We start from the raw sequence: 18,001 nt of genomic DNA, 5'->3' as shown, positions 1-18,001 counted from the left end.
AGCTTCAGTTTACTATTGTGCATAAATTTATGTACTTTTCCAATTTTTCATTCTTTATGTATACCTGCATTTGTTCATCTATTTCTCCTGTTGAGCACAACCATCTTGGTTTTTAGTACAATATTTTTAGCCATATTCCTTGATCTCTAACATCCTCTGCAGATTGTTTGGGTTTTCCACCAACTACAGAGCATCATCAATGCATAATTCAAAACATATACATAAATGCCTCCAACTACCAAATTTCTAGCATTACTGCAATATATTTCTTATATATTTTATGTATTAAGTAACCACAGGCAGATCATACTGTTCAGTATTAAACAATTCACAAAGCATTCCATTTATTCTCATGCCTCCTTCAATTATATACCACTCCATTATATACCATTTTTCTTGCACATGGCAAGCAACTATCAAAACTATATTTATATAAAATGTATTGGTTTTATTACATAAATTTCCTGAGTAAATGTACAGTAAAGCTTTTATCTAACTTTCATATGTTTTGGAATTGTTAAGGATCTGTCAAATAGATTTTCACTATATTAGTGAACCATTGAGCCTCAATGGTGCAGTGGTTAGAGTGCAGTACTGCAGGCCACTTGTACTGACTGCCAGCTGCCTGCAATTTGGCAGTTCAAATCTCACTAGGCTCAAGGTTGACCCAGCCTTCCATCCTTCTGAGGTGGGTAAAATAAAGACCCAAATTGTTGGGGGCAATACTCTGCCAACTCTGTAAACTGCTTAGAGAGGGGGCTGTAAAGCACTGTAAAGTGGTATATAAATCTAAGTCAGGAGTGAGTTCTACTTACCTTTATTACTGGTTCGCATTGTGCCCCCATTGTGCTCGCTTCACTCGTGTTCACTCTCTTCTGCGCATACACAGATCACTTATGATGACATCCGGGTCAGTGGGCAGAGCCTCCCACCGGTTTTACTACTGGTTCTATAGAACCGGTCCGAACTGGGGGCAACTCACCACTGATCTAAGTGCTATTACTTGGAAATTCTAACCAAACTTACCACTTATGGAGAATTGGTTTATAAAGTTTTAATAAAATCAGTAAAAATCATTATATAGGAAATCTAAATTACACATATGAATCCCTACATATTCACTATGTATATCTTTACAACAGTTTGGAAGATAGGTATAGTATCTGTATGTTGAACATTTGAGAGTCCGATGCTGAGAAAGGCTGGCTTTCTTAAGGTACCAAGCAAAAAGGGCGTTTTTCAAAAAGTTTGAACAACATCAATCATCAGTTCCCTCCCATCACTATTGTTTCTTATATTTGTTTTTCATTTTATAGGTAGTGTCCAACATCAAATACTTCACATTGTAGTGTGGCTATCAGAATACCAAAAGATAGATGGATATTTTTCTCCCCTAAAGGTTACATATGAAGCTATTCAATACGTAGATTCGTTTTTTTAGCTTATGAAATTTTCAATTGCAGAATTATCTCTTTCGCTATTTGACAAGGTTGCAATTAGCTGTGACAATGGTTTAGTTGTCACATTGAATATTTTAATGATGGATGCACCAAAGAACACCTGAGACACAATTCAGTCAAAAAGTTTATAATGTTGCATATCAGAAATGTTAAGAAATACCTTAATAGTTGATGCCTATTAAATCTGAAAGGTGTACTGTAAAGATATGTGCTGTGTATATATTCACAGGTGTCCAAGGTGCTTTGAAATATGTCTAAGCAAGCTATAAAAAGAATATTTGTCAAAGAAAATTAGTTTGTATTCTTTGGGTTTGAAATCCTTCTCCAGATACTGATACCATGTTGTCTAATAATTGAGTGTGTTATGCTCATGGTCATTTGGAAAAGGAATCCTTTGATTTTTCCTACCGATACCAAACTCACATCTCTGTAATGACTCTTGCCGAAGGATAAATATCAGCAAATAATATTGTCTTTTATTGCACTTACAGGTTTATACCTCTTGGGGGAGCTAATCCCTAGCTTCATTGCTCTCTTCGGTTGTAGCTTCTGAGTTTGAAGAAACATTGCATACAGATTAATTTCATTCTCCTGTTAAAAAGGTAATTGTTTCTTTCCCCCCCCTCTCTATTGTTCCAATCTTGTAGAGATAGATGGGTTAAAGAAAAAGTGATAATATATTGCTTTGTTGCATAAAGACTGATTTTTTTTTTAATAAATGGTACATTTCCTGAACTCAGAAATCCAGAAAATCCAATTAATCAGAATAGAGCTGATTATTGACCTTGGAGGCCTTCTAGGCAAGCCCCCTGCTCAATCCACCTCAAATCACATCGTTTTAGGTATCACATTATTCTACCTTACTTAGCAGTGAAGTGTATTTGTGCCCCAGAACAAGAACAAAATTAAGAAATTGGAAGATGCATGGTATTTTTCTACTTCATTCAGCATATTAAAAAATAAAGTTTGGAGGTTTTTGTTTTTTTAAAAAAATGTGTACCTTTTTTTAGCTGAAATTTTACCCTTTTGAGCTAAGGATTATGAATTTTATGGGTTTGGGGAAATATTGGTTTTATTACCTTATTCTTAACTTTGCACGTTTTATAACATTTTGAGGTTGATGATTCTGAATGTATAAAATAAATATCTACTGCCACCAAAATGCAATTTTCCCTAGAAAAAAAATCTAGTGTGAGATATGTGTGGTCTAGTGGTTATGTCACCAGACTAGAAACCAGGAGATTGTGAGTTCCAGTTCTAGTCCTGCCTTAAGCATGAAAGCCAGCTGGGTGACATTTGGGCCAGTCACTTTCTCTCTCTATGCTCAACCCATCTGACAGGATTGCTGTTGTAGGGAAAAGGAAGGAGCATTAGGCATGTCCACTATTTGGGCTACCTATAATGTGATAAAGGCAGGATATCAATAAATAAATGAATGCATCTTCTTTCAATGAATGAAAAGGCAACGTTTACAAGAGTTGAGAAGTGATGAGAAAATATTGTTAGTCAGGTGAGAAAAGGAATAAAGAGGCTTCCAAGAACAAAATATAGAAGGGTTTGTTGTGTACACTGTAAAAGGAATTCTATTAGATAATAAGCATTAACAACAAAAAAAGAACACAGAGAGAAGATAGATTATCTTCTTTATACACAACCACTACTCTGTTGATCTCTTCAGCATCCTTTTTTATTTTGATCATTTTTATGCTTTCCTCTTTCTCTCCAATATTCAAGGACGTTTAATGAACTGCTGCATTTTTCTATTGAACAGCACTTATCTCCCTAACATTTCCTATCACTTTTCCATCTCTGTGTAGAAAACAACATGTAATGCTGTGTCAAGGATGCTGCAAAAATCAAAACACATTTGTTTAGCCTCTTCATAAGCAGCAGGTACTTCATCTACCATATTTACCCAGAAGAAAGCTTATGATGATTTAGTCCCACCATTAAAAAAAAATCACACAGAATTTGCCCATCCCAAATTCTTTGGAAAGCAATTAATATTCCTTCCACCGAAATATTTTAATCTTAGATGTCCCATTCTAACTTGAGCATATAGACACTGTATTCTTAAGTCCTTCTGGCTCTGTGCTGGTGCTGGCTTGATTTTAAATTGGTTTAAGGAAACCTTGACTAGACTGAGATACTTTGGCAGCAGCTTGTAAAGGATTCAATTGGGAGTCCAGGCTACTAAGCTACCCCCTCCACTTTCCATTCCAGGACCCTAATTGGCCTGGAATGGGCAATTCTATGGGCAAGTCTAATATCTATCTATCTATCTATCTATCTATCTATCTATCTATCTATCTATCTATCTATCTATCTATCTATCTATCATCTATCATCTATCTATCTCCAAAGTTAAAGATATACATACACATTTAAATAAAGATACGTATATGTAGGCACAGCAATATTTTATTTTTAAATAAACATTCCTTTTTTGCATTTTCCCACGTTTCCTCAAAACACCTGCTGCAGCTTTTGTTGAAACATTTGTTTCACAGGTACAGCATCCCTGGTTTGAAATCTAGCAGAATTTTTTTTTTAATTACAATTTTTCTTACCCTGAGCTAACTACTTGTCGTAGACGTATCCCAAGTGTTTGCAAAAACAATGAAATGGCGCACTGTCAGATTATTTTAAAAAAACCAAAGAAACCAAAGAAGGAAAGCCATGAAGACAAATAGATTGTTCAGGGAAAGAAAAATAGTAATTAAAAAAGTTTCTGCCAGGTTACAAACCAGAGATGCTCTGATACGTTTTGATATTTAAATTTTCAGAGATATCGACTACATCAAGTGAAATCAGATCAGTTTATTACAGCCATAAGGCCAGTTAGAGTAAAATATCAATAGAACTGTTACATACATCTTTAAATAAAACAGAAAATAAGTTTGTAGACCAAATATCTGTCAGTAACTCACAACATTCTTCTTGCTGCTCAAGAATAAAGAGTAAATTACATTCTTCACTTCACATTCTCATGGCAAGATGTTTCTTCCTGATAAGCATTTGATTTCTGTATGGGGAAAGTTCGTATGATTTGCTCCATATCTTTCACAAAGTTTGTTAGAGAGGAATGACATTAATGACATACTTTTGATGTAGTTTGCAATTTTACAACTTTGGCACAGCTGTAAACTCATCACTGATTGTTTTTGCATGCTTCATGAGGCAGAAGTAACTGCAATGCTATAATATTAATGTTGACATTTTTCATTAACGACACAAATCGTTTTATTGGCTGAACCAATTGAAGATACACCATGTGTACAAATTCTGACACAGAATTTGCAGGACATGCCAACAAATTATATATAGATAAAGTAGTGCAAATACCTCGGTCCATGGTTTGCCCAGGTTCTTTTACAACATAAAATATCTTCTTCTTTTTTACAATCATCAGTGTAATGAATGAATATTGATGAATGAAGGGAAATGTTGACTTCTTGTTCTGCTTAATTCTCAAATTTGTCTTAATTATAACATTGTAAGTGAGAAAAATCAATGCTTCTTCAATTGTAGTTTATAACTAGCAATTTTGCTGCTAAACAGCTTATCATTCTATTTTGGCTTAAGCTTTATCACTCCAGTTTGGCAAATTTCAAGCTATTTTTGTAGAATTTTAAAGTCTCAAAATAGAATAGAGGTTTGTCAACAAGATAATTACGTTTTATTGAGACGTGTCTTTACTTGCTTTATACTATTGTTTCATTGGCTAATTTATTGACACAAATAATACATTGTAAGGTAGAATTAAATTCACCATATTTAGTAAATTCTACTGCTATGTAATTGTCAAAATAAAAACAATTTTCTTTGTTTTTATAGAGACCCTAGTTTTTTTATTGTGGGCCAACACATTTTTCTTTTCACTTCTGTTTCCACCTTCATTGGTTGCTTGGTCCTTTCCACTGCCAACTTCATATTTTCTCTTCTTAGTAATAAAATTATCCCTTGTTATGTTTAGGGTAACTCACAATGTGCACCTCCAGATGCCTCCTCTGATATCCAGAAGAAGACCTTCATTCCTCCCAACTGATTGATGAAGCTACACACTTCCAATCAACTCTATTCCTGTTCTGGGTTGATTGGCAGATGACTTTATTTTATACAAAAGGCAGTTTCCAAACATGTTTAGCCCCAGCTTGTCAGCAAACTCACCTCTGAACATTGAAAAACATGTACTTTTGTGCTCGCTTTGGCAGCACATATACTAAAATTGGAACGATACAGAGAAAATTAGCATGGCCCCTGTGCAAGGATGATACGCAAATTCGTGAAGTGTTCCATATTTTTTTTAAGATTTAAAAAAAAGAAGAAAAAGAAAAACATGTATTTTCCACAATAGCATGTATCTGTCCTACTCTAAAACAAAGCTGCATTTCTATACATGTAGAAAGATGTATATATAAGTGTATGCAATGGCCTAGTTGTAAGAGTTTAGTTGAAAGTAATAATTTTGTGGCATTTGAGCAATCTCTATGGTATCTCAAGTTGCCATGGCATCCTGATTGAAAATCATTGACATAGAAGAATTAACCTCTGTCCATTTCTTACATAAGAAAGTTTTTCTATTACTGTATCACCACTCAGCTATTCCCAGATAATTAAGCACGGGAAATGAATTTGAAGCTGAATATTCCGCGGTACAGCTTTGTGAAATTACTTTTATTAATCAACATTGATTTTTTTGTTAAATAATGGTATCATAAACTTTCCCATAAGAAATATACAAGTCACCTATCGGAGCACTGGGAAATAATCAATCTTTGCAACACACTGGGAGACCTGAACAATGATAAGGTTCATTAATTTAAAACCTTCCACTGAGATTTTGTTCCTGTTTTTGAAAGTGAATCGGTTGACAACATCATGTTTTGCAAAATCATATTCTTGAAAAACCATTGTTATAAGGGCACTGAAATTTTGTAAAAATAACTTAATATAAGTAAGGCAATTATTACGCAGCATCTCTGCATAAAATCAATGTTTACTCAGGAGTACATCCCATTACGTTCAAGGAAGGTTTTACCCAGGGGTGAAATGCTACTGGTTCGCACTGGTTCGGGCGAACCGGTACTAATAAAAGCTACCAGTTCGGGTGAACCGATAGTAAAAAAATGCTACTGGTTTGTCCGAACTGGTATTTCCGAAGATCAGCTATGCTGCGTGATTTATATTGGCTAGAAAGTAGGAAATCCTGCTTTCTAGCAAACCTAAATCGCACGGCACAGCTGTTCCCTTCCTCGCTGTTCTACTTAATTTCTTAAGTCTCCTTTTTTGTGCAAAAAGATGTTTGCTGCGCATTGCGCATGCATGTGCAGCATGTGTTTGGTGCGCACTGTGCATGCATGCATGCAGCATGCATTTGGCGTGCACTGCACATGCGTGCACAGTGAACCGGTGGCAAACCTCTGAGGATTTTACCACTGGTTTCACCCATATTCCACTGTTCTGTTTCTGAGGAGCACTCAGGTTGATTGACAGCCTTTCTTTAAAAAGAAGATCTAAAAAATAAACACCACAGGTTAAAATTAACCATAAAATTCATATTGACTGAACAGTTAAAAATCTGACAAAAGAGATGCATTTCGTTATTTTGCATGCAGATAGTGTTTTGCTTGCTTGTTTGCTTGTTTATTAAACAAATTTATATGGCTGCCTAACTCAAACACTGGTGACTTTGGGTGGTTTACAACAATAACCTATAGTAATTAGCTAAACCATTAGCTTATCTAATGAGCTTTCTTGAATAGTTGAGGAATATGTAAAATTCATAACTAATGGTAAATATTTATTTTTGTGAAAGGTTTAAAACTCCTTATATTATGTCAGCAATGTGGAACTGCTTGATAATATTTTATACTGTGGCTTCTTTCTATGTAAAAGTTATTAAAGTACCCAAATGGGGTTCACTGGAGATTTGTAAAAAAAAAGAAAAGAAAGAAAGAATACAGCTGCAAGGGCTTTCCTGTCTTTGAGGAATGCTGTTTGGCTTAAGGAGAAAGCAAATATTAAATTCAGATGATACAACACCTTTTTCTCAAGACATGGTTTGAAGAGTGGGGATACAGAGCTTCCTCTCTTCTAAAAACAAAAATGCCTCCCTCTTCTCTATCATTTGGAATAATCAGAACTGGCTGATAGCCCAAATTAAGAATTTGTTTTAAAGGAAACTAGGTCAGAAACCTTTAAAATAGAGGTTCTAATCATGGAAAAAAATTCCCAATCTCTGATAATATTCAACCCAATTCAGGTGGAACAACATAAAGTGTGGTTAAAACAAATCAGAAAAGGAAAGGATATTCTGCCGATTGGAGATAAATTCATGGCATACCACATCTCACACGTACTGTTTCCTACAATACTTGCTAACAATACAGTGTTTCCCCGAAAATAAGACCCTGTCTTATATTTTTATGAACCCTGAAATAAGTGCTTGGCCTTATTGCCATGTGTTCAAAAACCCGATTGGATTTATTATCAGGGGATGTCTTATTTTGGAGAAAACAGAGTAGTAATCCAATTGGATTTTGATTTAACACTGGAAGACTTTCCTCCTCTCCAAAAGGAAGACTACATATTTGCATTAGGCCTTAAGTAGACCATTGAAGCTCTGCTTCTGATATAACAACCATATCAGTATAAGCCTTGCTCTGTGTGATGAGAAACACTTGTTTTTTCAGAATTCATGATCATGCAGAAAAAATAATAAATGCACCTTGCCACATTACCTAGCTATAGGGTTCATAAAATTATTCACCTGAAAGTGTGAAAGTCAAGAGGTGGGATCTATTTCCAAGAACACTCTATATATTCATCCTTGATGCATTGTTTGAACTGGCTGTAATTCAAACTGTAAGGAAAAAGAACATGTAAGACAAAAGTGAATTTACCTTGTCACTTTGGGCACTGACTGTGTGTGTAACATGCTTCCTGCAGCACAGAAAATTTTTACAATGCTTCATTTTCTGAGTTGGACCAGTGTTTTTGTTCTGCTTCATCAAAGACTAAGGACATTTAATGCAGAAATGTCATACTAAATCTTTTGTAACTAAATGCTGAAGTCACACAATTTGCAATAGGCATGAATGAAGGGAATAAACAGAGTTTATGGGTCTCTTCTCAAGCTTACTAGGAAAATCAGCTAGGTGTGTGAATTGCTTGAAAGTACAAAGCTTATGTCTGTGAATTTTCCAAGGTGTTAGAAGAATAATTTGGGGTTCTAACTTGAACTGGGGTTGTGCAAAGAATAAATAAAAATGAGATCCAGACAGCTGTGAGGAAAGAAAAAAATGTTTATTCCTAAAAGCAATCAGTTTGCCTTTAGGGGCAGCTGCAAAGAAATGGGGTACAGCAGCAGATTTTTATAGGGGGAGCTTGTCCAGGGTGTGGAACAGTGGTGGCTTCCTCCTGGTTTGGCCCGGTTCGGCTGAGCCGGTAGCGGTGACGATATGACATCACCGAACTGGTTCTGCCCCTGCCCCCCGTGTTATTATTACCTTTTATTTGGCCCCACCCCCAATCTATTGCTGCCTCCTGAGTCCCAGCTGATCAGGTAGAAGGAAAAAAACTGTTTAAAATCTTCAAAGGGCCGCCCTACAGCTGATTAGTGTTAAAAGGCAGTGTGGTGGTAGACCGGTGCCTCCAAAAACAAATGAGTAGACCGGTGCCTGCAAAAATAAATGGGTAGACCAGTGCCTCCAAAAACAAATGAGTAGACAGACCGGTGCCTGCAAAAATAAATGGGTAGACCGGTACAGCTCTGTAGTTAAAAGCCTAGTAGACCAGTACCTCTGCTAAATCCTAAAGAATTGTCACATGACCATCAAGCCACGCCCACAAGTATCACCACTTACAGAACCGGTAGTAAAAAATTTTAGAACCCACCCCTGGTGTGGAAGTGCCTATGTGCTGAATCTAGAGTGATATTTGAGGGATGTGTGTATGCGTATGTGTATGTGTGTAAGAATCAGTGGTGGGTTGCTCCCGGTTCTTTTGAACTGGTAGTAAAAGCAGTGGGAGGCTCTGCCCACCCTCTGGGACATCATAATGGACAACATGCGCATGCGCAGAAGCGCGCACGCACGTGACGGAAGCAAGCACTCACGTACGCTCCCGTTGCGAATCGGTACTAAATGTAAATAGAACCCACCCTTGATAAGTATGTATTCTGCAGGTGGACATGCAGTTCCTCTGGGAGACCTAATTTAATAAACTCTATTGTGTTCACAGGCCTTATCCTTTGACATATGGATTAGGTCTGCGTAATTTATTTGGGAATTTGAGGAAGTTTAGGTAAAGGATTTTCACCTGTTTGCTATTTTTACTTGATTATTATTATTATTATTATTTTATTATTATTTATTAGATTTCTATACCGCCCTACTCCCGAAGGACTCAGGGCGGTGCACAGCCAAACAATAAAAACACATACAATACAAAATTTAAAAAATAGAATAAAATCAAATTAAATAATTTTGGCCCCGACAAATTTAAAACCCCAAACTTTTAAAACCAATTTAAAATTGAATATATAAATACTAAAAAATATTTAAAATTTTAAAAATCTTTTATAAAAGAGGGGGAAAATTAGGCCAGGCCGGCCTGGTGAAATAGTAAGGTCTTTAAGGCGCGGCGGAAGGTGCGCAGATCCGGGATCCTCCGTATCTCTGGGGGGAGCTCGTTCCAGATAGTAGGTGCCCCCACAGAGAAGGCTCTCCCCCTGGGGGCCGCCAGTCGGCATTGTTTGGCTGACGGCACCCGGAGGAACCCCTCTCTATGGGAGCGTACCGGCCGGTGGGAGGCTATTGGTGGTAGTAGGCGGTCCCGCAAGTACCCGGGTCCTAAGCCATGGAGCGCTTTAAAGGTGGTAACCAAAACCTTGAAGCGCACCCGGAAGACCACCGGGAGCCAGTGCAGCTCGCGCAGGAGAGGTGTTACATGGGAACGCCATGTCGCTCCCATTACCACCCGCGCGGCCGCACTCTGCGCCAGTTGGAGCCTCCGGGTGCTCCTCAAGGGGAGCCCCATGTAGAGAGCGTTGCAATAGTCCAGGCGGGAGGTGACAAGGGCATGAGTGACCGTGCGTAAAGAGTCCCGATCCAGAAAGGGACGCAACTGGCGAATCAGGCGAACCTGATGAAAAATCCTCCCGGTCACGGCCGTCAAGTGCTCTTCTAAAGACAGCCGTGAGTCCAGGAGGACGCCCAAGTTGCGAGCCCTCTCCGTGGGGGCCAATTATTCGCCCCCAATAGTCAGTGATGGCGTCAACTGACTATATCGGGACGTCGGAAACCACAGCCACTCAGTCTTGGATGGGTTGAGCCTGAGCCTGTTCCTCCCCATCCAGATCCGTACGGCCTCCAGGCACCGGGACATCACTTCAAGGGCATCGTTGGGGTGATCCGGGGTGGAGATGTACAGCTGGGTGTCGTCAGCGTACTGATGGTACTCCACCCCGAAACCACGGATGATCTCGCCCAGCGGCTTCACATAAATGTTGAACAGGAGAGGCAAGAGGACCGACCCTTGCGGCACCCCACATATGAGGGGCCTCGGGGTCGACCTCTGTCCCCCTGTCAACACAGACTGCGACCGGTCAGAGAGAAAGGAGGAGAACCACCGCAACACAGTGCCTCCCACCCCCAACTCTTCCAACCGGTGCAGCATGATACCATGGTCGATGGTATCAAAAGCCGCTGAGAGATCTAACAGGACCAGGACAGAGGAGCACCCCCTGTCCCGAGCCCTCCAGAGATCATCAACCAACGCGACCAATGCCGTTTCCGTGCTGTACCCGGGCCTGAAGCCCGACTGGAACGGATCCAGATACGTCGTTTCATCCAGGTGCTGGGGGAGCTGTTGCGCGACCACACTCTCAACAACCTTCGCAACAAAGCGAAGATTGGAGACCGGACGATAATTTACCAACATTGCCGGGTCCAGGGAAGGCTTCTTGAGGAGAGGCCTCACCACCGCCTCTTTCAAGGCGGCGGGAAAGTCACCCTCACTCAGCGAAGCGTTTATAATCCCCTGGAGCCAGCCTCGTGTCACTTCCCGGGAAGCCAGTACTAACCAGGAAGGACACGGGTCCAATAAACAAGTGGTCGCGTTCAGTCTACCCAGAATCCTGTCCACGTCCTCAGGGGTCACAGGATCAAACTCATCCCAGATAACATTCTCAAGACCTGCCCCTGTCTCTCCCCCTGAGACTACCCAGTCGGAGTCCAAATTAGTTTAATTTCAGCTTGACTATCAATTGTGTGAATGCTTGTGTGAAAATGCTGATTCTGTTAATGTTTTCGGGAAAGATGGAAACAATATAAAGAATAAGATATATTTGGATATAAAACTTTTCACAATATCCTCCTCAAAAGGTGTTGTACTAATTCGATTTAAGAATGTACTCAGAAACAGGCTCAGCTGGTGCATTACCCTAGGCTGTTAAAGCAGTGCTGGTCATTTAGATGCAAAACCAAAGTCAGAAAATCACACTTACCCCTGTTCTTTAAGTGGGCTACAACTCCATCCAAAAGCCAGATCCAGGACCTATTTTCTTTCTGAACAGGAGAGATCTGATTAGCCTTTATTTATGTGAGATACTTTTATTTGATATTATTTAAGCTATGGACACCAGTTGCAAATTCAGATTTTTTTGTGTGTTTTTAGAAGTAATCAAAATATGTATGGTATCACATCAAATCAGAACATACCATAAAGGTGGGATACAAATAAATAAATATATCTCATATCTCATGTCATATCATATAATTCTTACATTTCTGTAAAATGGAAAAATCCGTATCACCTTCTTTCCATCTTCTGTACCACATTGTAATATTTTGTCATCATTGGCATCTTTTCCGCAAGAGAATATACTTTTCTGCAGAACTTACCTTTCCTTTATTCTAGCGCAGCCCCATTTCTCTATTCCTGTAAGTGCTTTCATTGCCACTGAACGGACCTGAAGACAATTAGTTAAACTTTAGAAAAGATAAAAATGAACATAACTTGGAAAAAAAAAATCACCCTGCAGGAGATAGTTGGCGGGGGAACAAAGGGCTTATTGTGCTGATTCAGTTTTGCCCAATCATTTTATTAATCACAAAAATCAGAAGCAGAATTGCACACATATATTAGTTAATTTGAATGGATGATAGGGGGTAAGAGGAGGAAAAAGCTGAAAAATGAAAGGCTGGAGGAAAAATCTTATTTTTCTTTAGTATTGTGTGATATATAATTTATTGTGACACACACTCTCTCACACACACAAACACACACAAACACAAATATACACACACTGGTCCTGGCTTTGAACCAAGCTATGTTACTTGAATTTGGAGGTGGGGAGGAGTGGGCAAGCTTATCTTGCCCCTGGCTGATGTGAGAGAAGATGGATTTGTTCATTGCTATGGATATCTGGATTAGTGAAAAGCTGGTATAATATATTGTAGTAGCTAAGCTGTTAGACTAGAATATCCATGATATCAAATCTACTCCTACTTGTAGAAGTTCACTGAATTACTTAAGGCAGTCTTTTTCTATTTTTTTCCTTTATTTTTATCCCACCTTTATTTATTTCTCTAAATAACTCAAGGCAGTGAACATACCTAATACACCTTCCTCTTCCTATTTTCCCTGCCAATCCCATGAGGTAGGTTGGGATGAGAGAGATGTCTGGCCGAAAGTCACCCAGTCAGCTTTCATGTCCTAAGGCAGGATTAGAACTCACTCTTAGTTTCTTAGCCTTCTAGACTAAACTTATCTCATAAAGTTGATGTTGGGGAGAAAAATGACAGGGAGTGAATTTTAGGTATATCACCACGAGTTCTTGGAAGAAGAAAATCAGGATATAAATCTCATGAATAAATGAATATCTATCTTCTGAAATTCAAACAATCTTTATATTTGCTGAGAAGTCATTTCATACAAGTACAAGGTGCCATAGCATCACGTTTGTCATTAAAAAAAAAAAAAGAGTTGTTTCTCAATAAGTCATCCTTGGTTCTAAACATAAGACTTTCCTTGCTAGAAGAAGAAAATAATAATCAAAGGAATTCTCCCTGGAATCTCCTTCCCTTCTTCTTCCTCTTCCCTTGAAATGTAATAGAAGAATGATAAATTGGGGGGGGGGGGGATTTAAGATGTTTGTGAGAATCTGAATGATGAAAACAGTGTTGTGTCATTGCTCAGAAGCCAACCTTTTTTGGACACTGGTGTGATGTCATTAACAGAAAGGATGGGTTAAAGTATGATGGTGTGATGCCACTTTCGTTGGTTTGATACTCTACAGCAGAGGTCTTCAAACTTGGCAGCTTTAAGACTTGTGGACTTCAACTCCCAGAATTCTCCAGCCAGCTTGATACTCTACAGCAGAGGTCCAGCTCCAGTCAGGTTTGATACTCTACAGCAGAGATTTTCAAACTTGGCAGCTTTAAGACTTGTGGACTTCAACTCCCAGAATTCTCCAGACAGCTGGAGAATTCTGAGAGTTGAAGTCCACAAGTCTTAAAGCTGCCAAGTTTGAAGACCTCTGCTCTACAGAATGTGCAGTGAAGGACTCATACTATATGCTTAGTTCATAAGATTATTTACCAAAATGTTCTGCCTGTAAATGAGTACTTTAATTTCAACCGAAATAACACAAGGACTATCAATAGATTCAAACTCAATGTAAATCCCTCTAATCTTGATTGTAGGAAATATGACTTCTGCACTAGTGTAGTAAATGTCTGGAACACTCTACCTGATCCTGTTGTTAATCTCTCTAATCCCCATACTTTTTACCTTAAACTGCTACCGTGGACCTTTCATGTTTCTTAAGAGGTCCCTAAGGGGGCGTGCATAAGCGCACCAGCGTGCCTACCATCCCTGTCCTACTGTCCCCATTTATATGTAATCATTCTATGTGTTTATGGCTATGTTTTGCCTATTTATATCCTTTTATTTGTGCCAATTTTTTTTTCATGTGTCCATGTCTATGTCTATAATGTTACTTGTTTCCTTATACTTGTTGACAAACAAACAAACAAATAAACAAATACATAAAACATTCTTTGATTCAGGAGCAGGGTACTTTCTCTTGCATACATACACATACACATTAGATGGGTGTTTATATAAATCTGTGGTTTTATACAACTTGGCTAGGGCAGTTCAGAGGTGAAAGTGATGATCAAAACCATTGGTGAACACTGAGTTGCTTATCCTTGCTTTAGAAAATGGAAATACGTTCTTTCATTTTATGGTAACAAAAAATAACAAAGGTCCTGGGATTTTAAAATGTTATGAGAAAAAGGAATTGCCTTATAGGCAGCAGTCAGAATTATAGTCATTGACTTTATAAAAATGAAAATCCCTAGAAATATTACAGGCTTCCCTAAACGCTCAATTTTCACCTTCAAAACTAATGTCCTTAGTTTTTAGGTCTGTTATAATAACAGAAATACAATTCATATGGCATTCTATGGAAAGGTCAATAAAAATAAACCTGACCCCACCTTTTATTATAGACATCAATGACTTCAGGGAGAAGCAGAAATTGTGGAAACTAACAAGCAAGCCCTGCTTGACTTTCTTTATTTAATTACCACTGGGGGAAAAATATATTCTACTTTTCTTATAATTAACCAGGATCAACTATGGCTCCTGATGATAATTAATCGTAACGTAGATGGATAATGGAGTCATTGATAAGCAAAGGAATATATTCCTGATTTGATCTTTATTTATTCCACATAGCCTCAAGACACTTCCTTGCTCTGGATCTGAACCCTGACATTCAAAATAAGTTTTGGAGTTCAACTATATCTTCAAATAAATAGCTTGCTTTTAATTATTAAGTAGGTTTCTGAGTACTGCTTATATTGCAGCAATCTCTGTAAGCTAAATGCTTAAACTTTTTGCATTTCAAACTCAATTTTTTAGAAGAGCTGATATTACTTTTTGAGTGGCTTCGGGTAGAACTAGATTGTGAGGGTTGCTATAGCAATTGTCACGTTGATCAAATCACAGCCTCGAATAATAAAAGAGCGGAAGACTATTTCAAACATTATTGCAAATATTCTACATTCACAAACTCTGTATTTGGCCAGAAGAACTGATGGTTTATGGGTAAGATGAGAACAAGCTGAAGATCAAATGAGAGGTAAATAGATTAATAAGGGAGAACATAAAACAGGGATATAATAATATAATTATTAAAAGTATATAATAATATACTTTTGACCACATGAATTTGGTTAATTTAGATTTCCATTTGGTAAAAGGACATTATTATTCAATATTTTTCTAAATGTGATTGACTTTACCTGTATCTGACAATTGAACACATTCATCCACTGATACCCACACCCACACACAGAGAGCGAGAGAGTGTGAGATAGCAAGCACATCAAGCACAAGATTTGGCATAGGTTCAGTCTGGTGTTTTGGAATACAGCATCCTTTAATATAGGTTATTTTTCTGTATCTTTATAATCTGCCTTTCCGTTAGGAGACCATAGCTGCCAGGTTCAAGATGGGGCTTGAATTTGAATGAAAGTTTTAATCTTTCATTTATTTATTTATTTATTTATTTTGTCTCATTTCTATGCCGCCCAACTCCCAAGGGACTCTGAAAGTCAGAAATGCTGTTATTTTCTTGTCTTTTTACTTTTTATCAGAATCCATATTCTGTAGACACAATAGAATCTTCCCTGTATTACAGAACTTGGAATAGAAGTTTGGAATTTAGGGTCATTTTAGGGTATTTAGGGTAAATTTTTTAAAAATGCTGTTATTCTGTTATTCATTTTATGATGTTTGAAGCATATTTTCCCCCACTGGAGTAGATGTAGAGTCAAATGTAGATCTGTCAGCTTCAACAATTGATAGAAGGTTTTAGAGCTGAATTCTGTACTTTCAGACTCTTTACAAAGAGAATAGTGCCTGTACTTTTCATTTTTCAATACACACATGAAGGAAGTGGGAGAACACTATAGACAAATAGTTCTCTCAAAGCAATATAACTGAAGAACTCCAAACATTTCTTTTTCTCTTTCTCTCTCTATGTTTCCTGGGCTTTTTATGGATAAAAGAAGGTTCTATATAGTTTTTTTTTTAAAAAAAACAACAACCCACAGATCTATTGTCTACCTTTTGGCAATTTTCAAAAAAATATAAATTACGCACAATGCCTTGTGACAGCACTGATTTGGTTTGTGTCACTTCTTAAGGATTTTGCTTTGATTTGTAATGGCGCAGCCCACTATGACACAGGATTCAGCTGAATCTGATGTTTATTCCTACCAATTAAAGTTGCAGTCCCATTACCTAAGATTTATTCCTGAATGAACATGCCTAGGATGATGGTAAAACTGTGTACTTACATTCCATAGATATCAAATCCCAATGATGGCCCAAATTCCTTGTTATTTGCCTAATTATAGTAATGAATGTGAATTGGGCCATTAATATAATTAACAAAGAAGTCATTTTCAGAAAAAAACTAATTGCAAAATATCATGCCATTAAATAACAGGAGCTATGGGGCTGCAGGTTGATGCTGATGTGTTACTAAGATGTAGTCTCTTGAATACATTTTGTACAAATAGCACAGAGAAATATATATATAGGCAACAGCATAGAATAGAATAGAATTCTTTTTAAAAAAAGTTTTACTGGATTTTTAAAAATATACATCAATATGAACAGTGTGGCCTCTGCGTATAATTCATTTTGATACAAACAACAATAATTGTGATAATCATAGTTGTTACATTAATCATGTAATATACATATGTAATATACATGATTATTTTTAGAGTAGTTATTCAATATTTCAATGTTCCATTTTAATGCCAATGATATTCTTAAGCATACATAGCCATACCATCTTTCAACCTCTGAATATTCCCCTATTTCTCATTTCTACCTCTATTCTAACTTCTAATCAGGCCACCATTATTAATCCTAGTGTTAATAACCTTGTTTATATTAAGACATAGTCCTTCATTATTTGATTGTTCAAAGTCACAATACACCATTCCAGTAACAATCATTCTATTATTTAAACATAATTAATAATATCATCTTTCAACATCCAATCTTTCCATCTAACTCTTACTTTATATAAAGGTGTGTATTCTTATTTCTATCTCTATTCTAGTTTTTAATCAGGCCATTGTTGTATTAACAACAATAAAAAGAAAGTAGTGTTAATTCCTTTCTATCCATCATCTCTTGCTTGTTTTAATACTTCAATTCTTATTTGTTTTTTGGCTTGTCTCCCATACTCCTCTTTTAGATCTTTGTCTCTATCAGCATCTGTGTCTTCATCATTCAATCTGAATATTTCTCCCATCTTTATCCTCCTAAATTGCCAGGTTTCCTTAGTATCCACCCAGACCCCTACCTGCCTTTCAAAAGTATCTTCCAGGTTATCCAATTCCATTTTAAGTCTCTTCGGGTACTTTTCTCTTGGTTTATTTCATCAATCATTATTATCTTTATTGCTTTCTCCTTTTCATCCTCTGGTTTTGTTTACTGGT

General features: G+C 37.4%; 1 long non-coding RNA gene and 1 other non-coding gene across 2 annotated transcripts; one reads left to right on the top strand and one right to left on the bottom strand.

Annotated features, from left to right (window-relative positions):
- Positions 1-5,658: 5,658 nt before the first annotated feature.
- On the top strand, positions 5,659-5,765 carry LOC117672136 (U6 spliceosomal RNA). The gene has a single exon (XR_004593138.2). It is a non-coding gene; the product is annotated as a U6 spliceosomal RNA (small nuclear RNA).
- A 2,473-nt stretch (positions 5,766-8,238) lies between these two features.
- On the bottom strand, positions 8,239-12,438 carry LOC117671471 (uncharacterized). Its single transcript, XR_004592898.2, has 3 exons — positions 12,368-12,438; positions 11,971-12,031; positions 8,239-8,325 (listed from the first exon to the last, which is right to left on the bottom strand). It is a non-coding gene; the product is annotated as an uncharacterized LOC117671471 (long non-coding RNA).
- Between the last annotated feature and the right edge of the window lie 5,563 nt (positions 12,439-18,001).

The sequence above is a fragment of the Pantherophis guttatus genome, chromosome 1 (genome assembly GCF_059756535.1).
Source record: "Pantherophis guttatus breed Tessera chromosome 1, ASM5975653v1, whole genome shotgun sequence".
Lineage (NCBI taxonomy): Eukaryota > Metazoa > Chordata > Lepidosauria > Squamata > Colubridae > Pantherophis > Pantherophis guttatus.
This window is presented reverse-complemented; position numbering and strand designations above follow the sequence as displayed.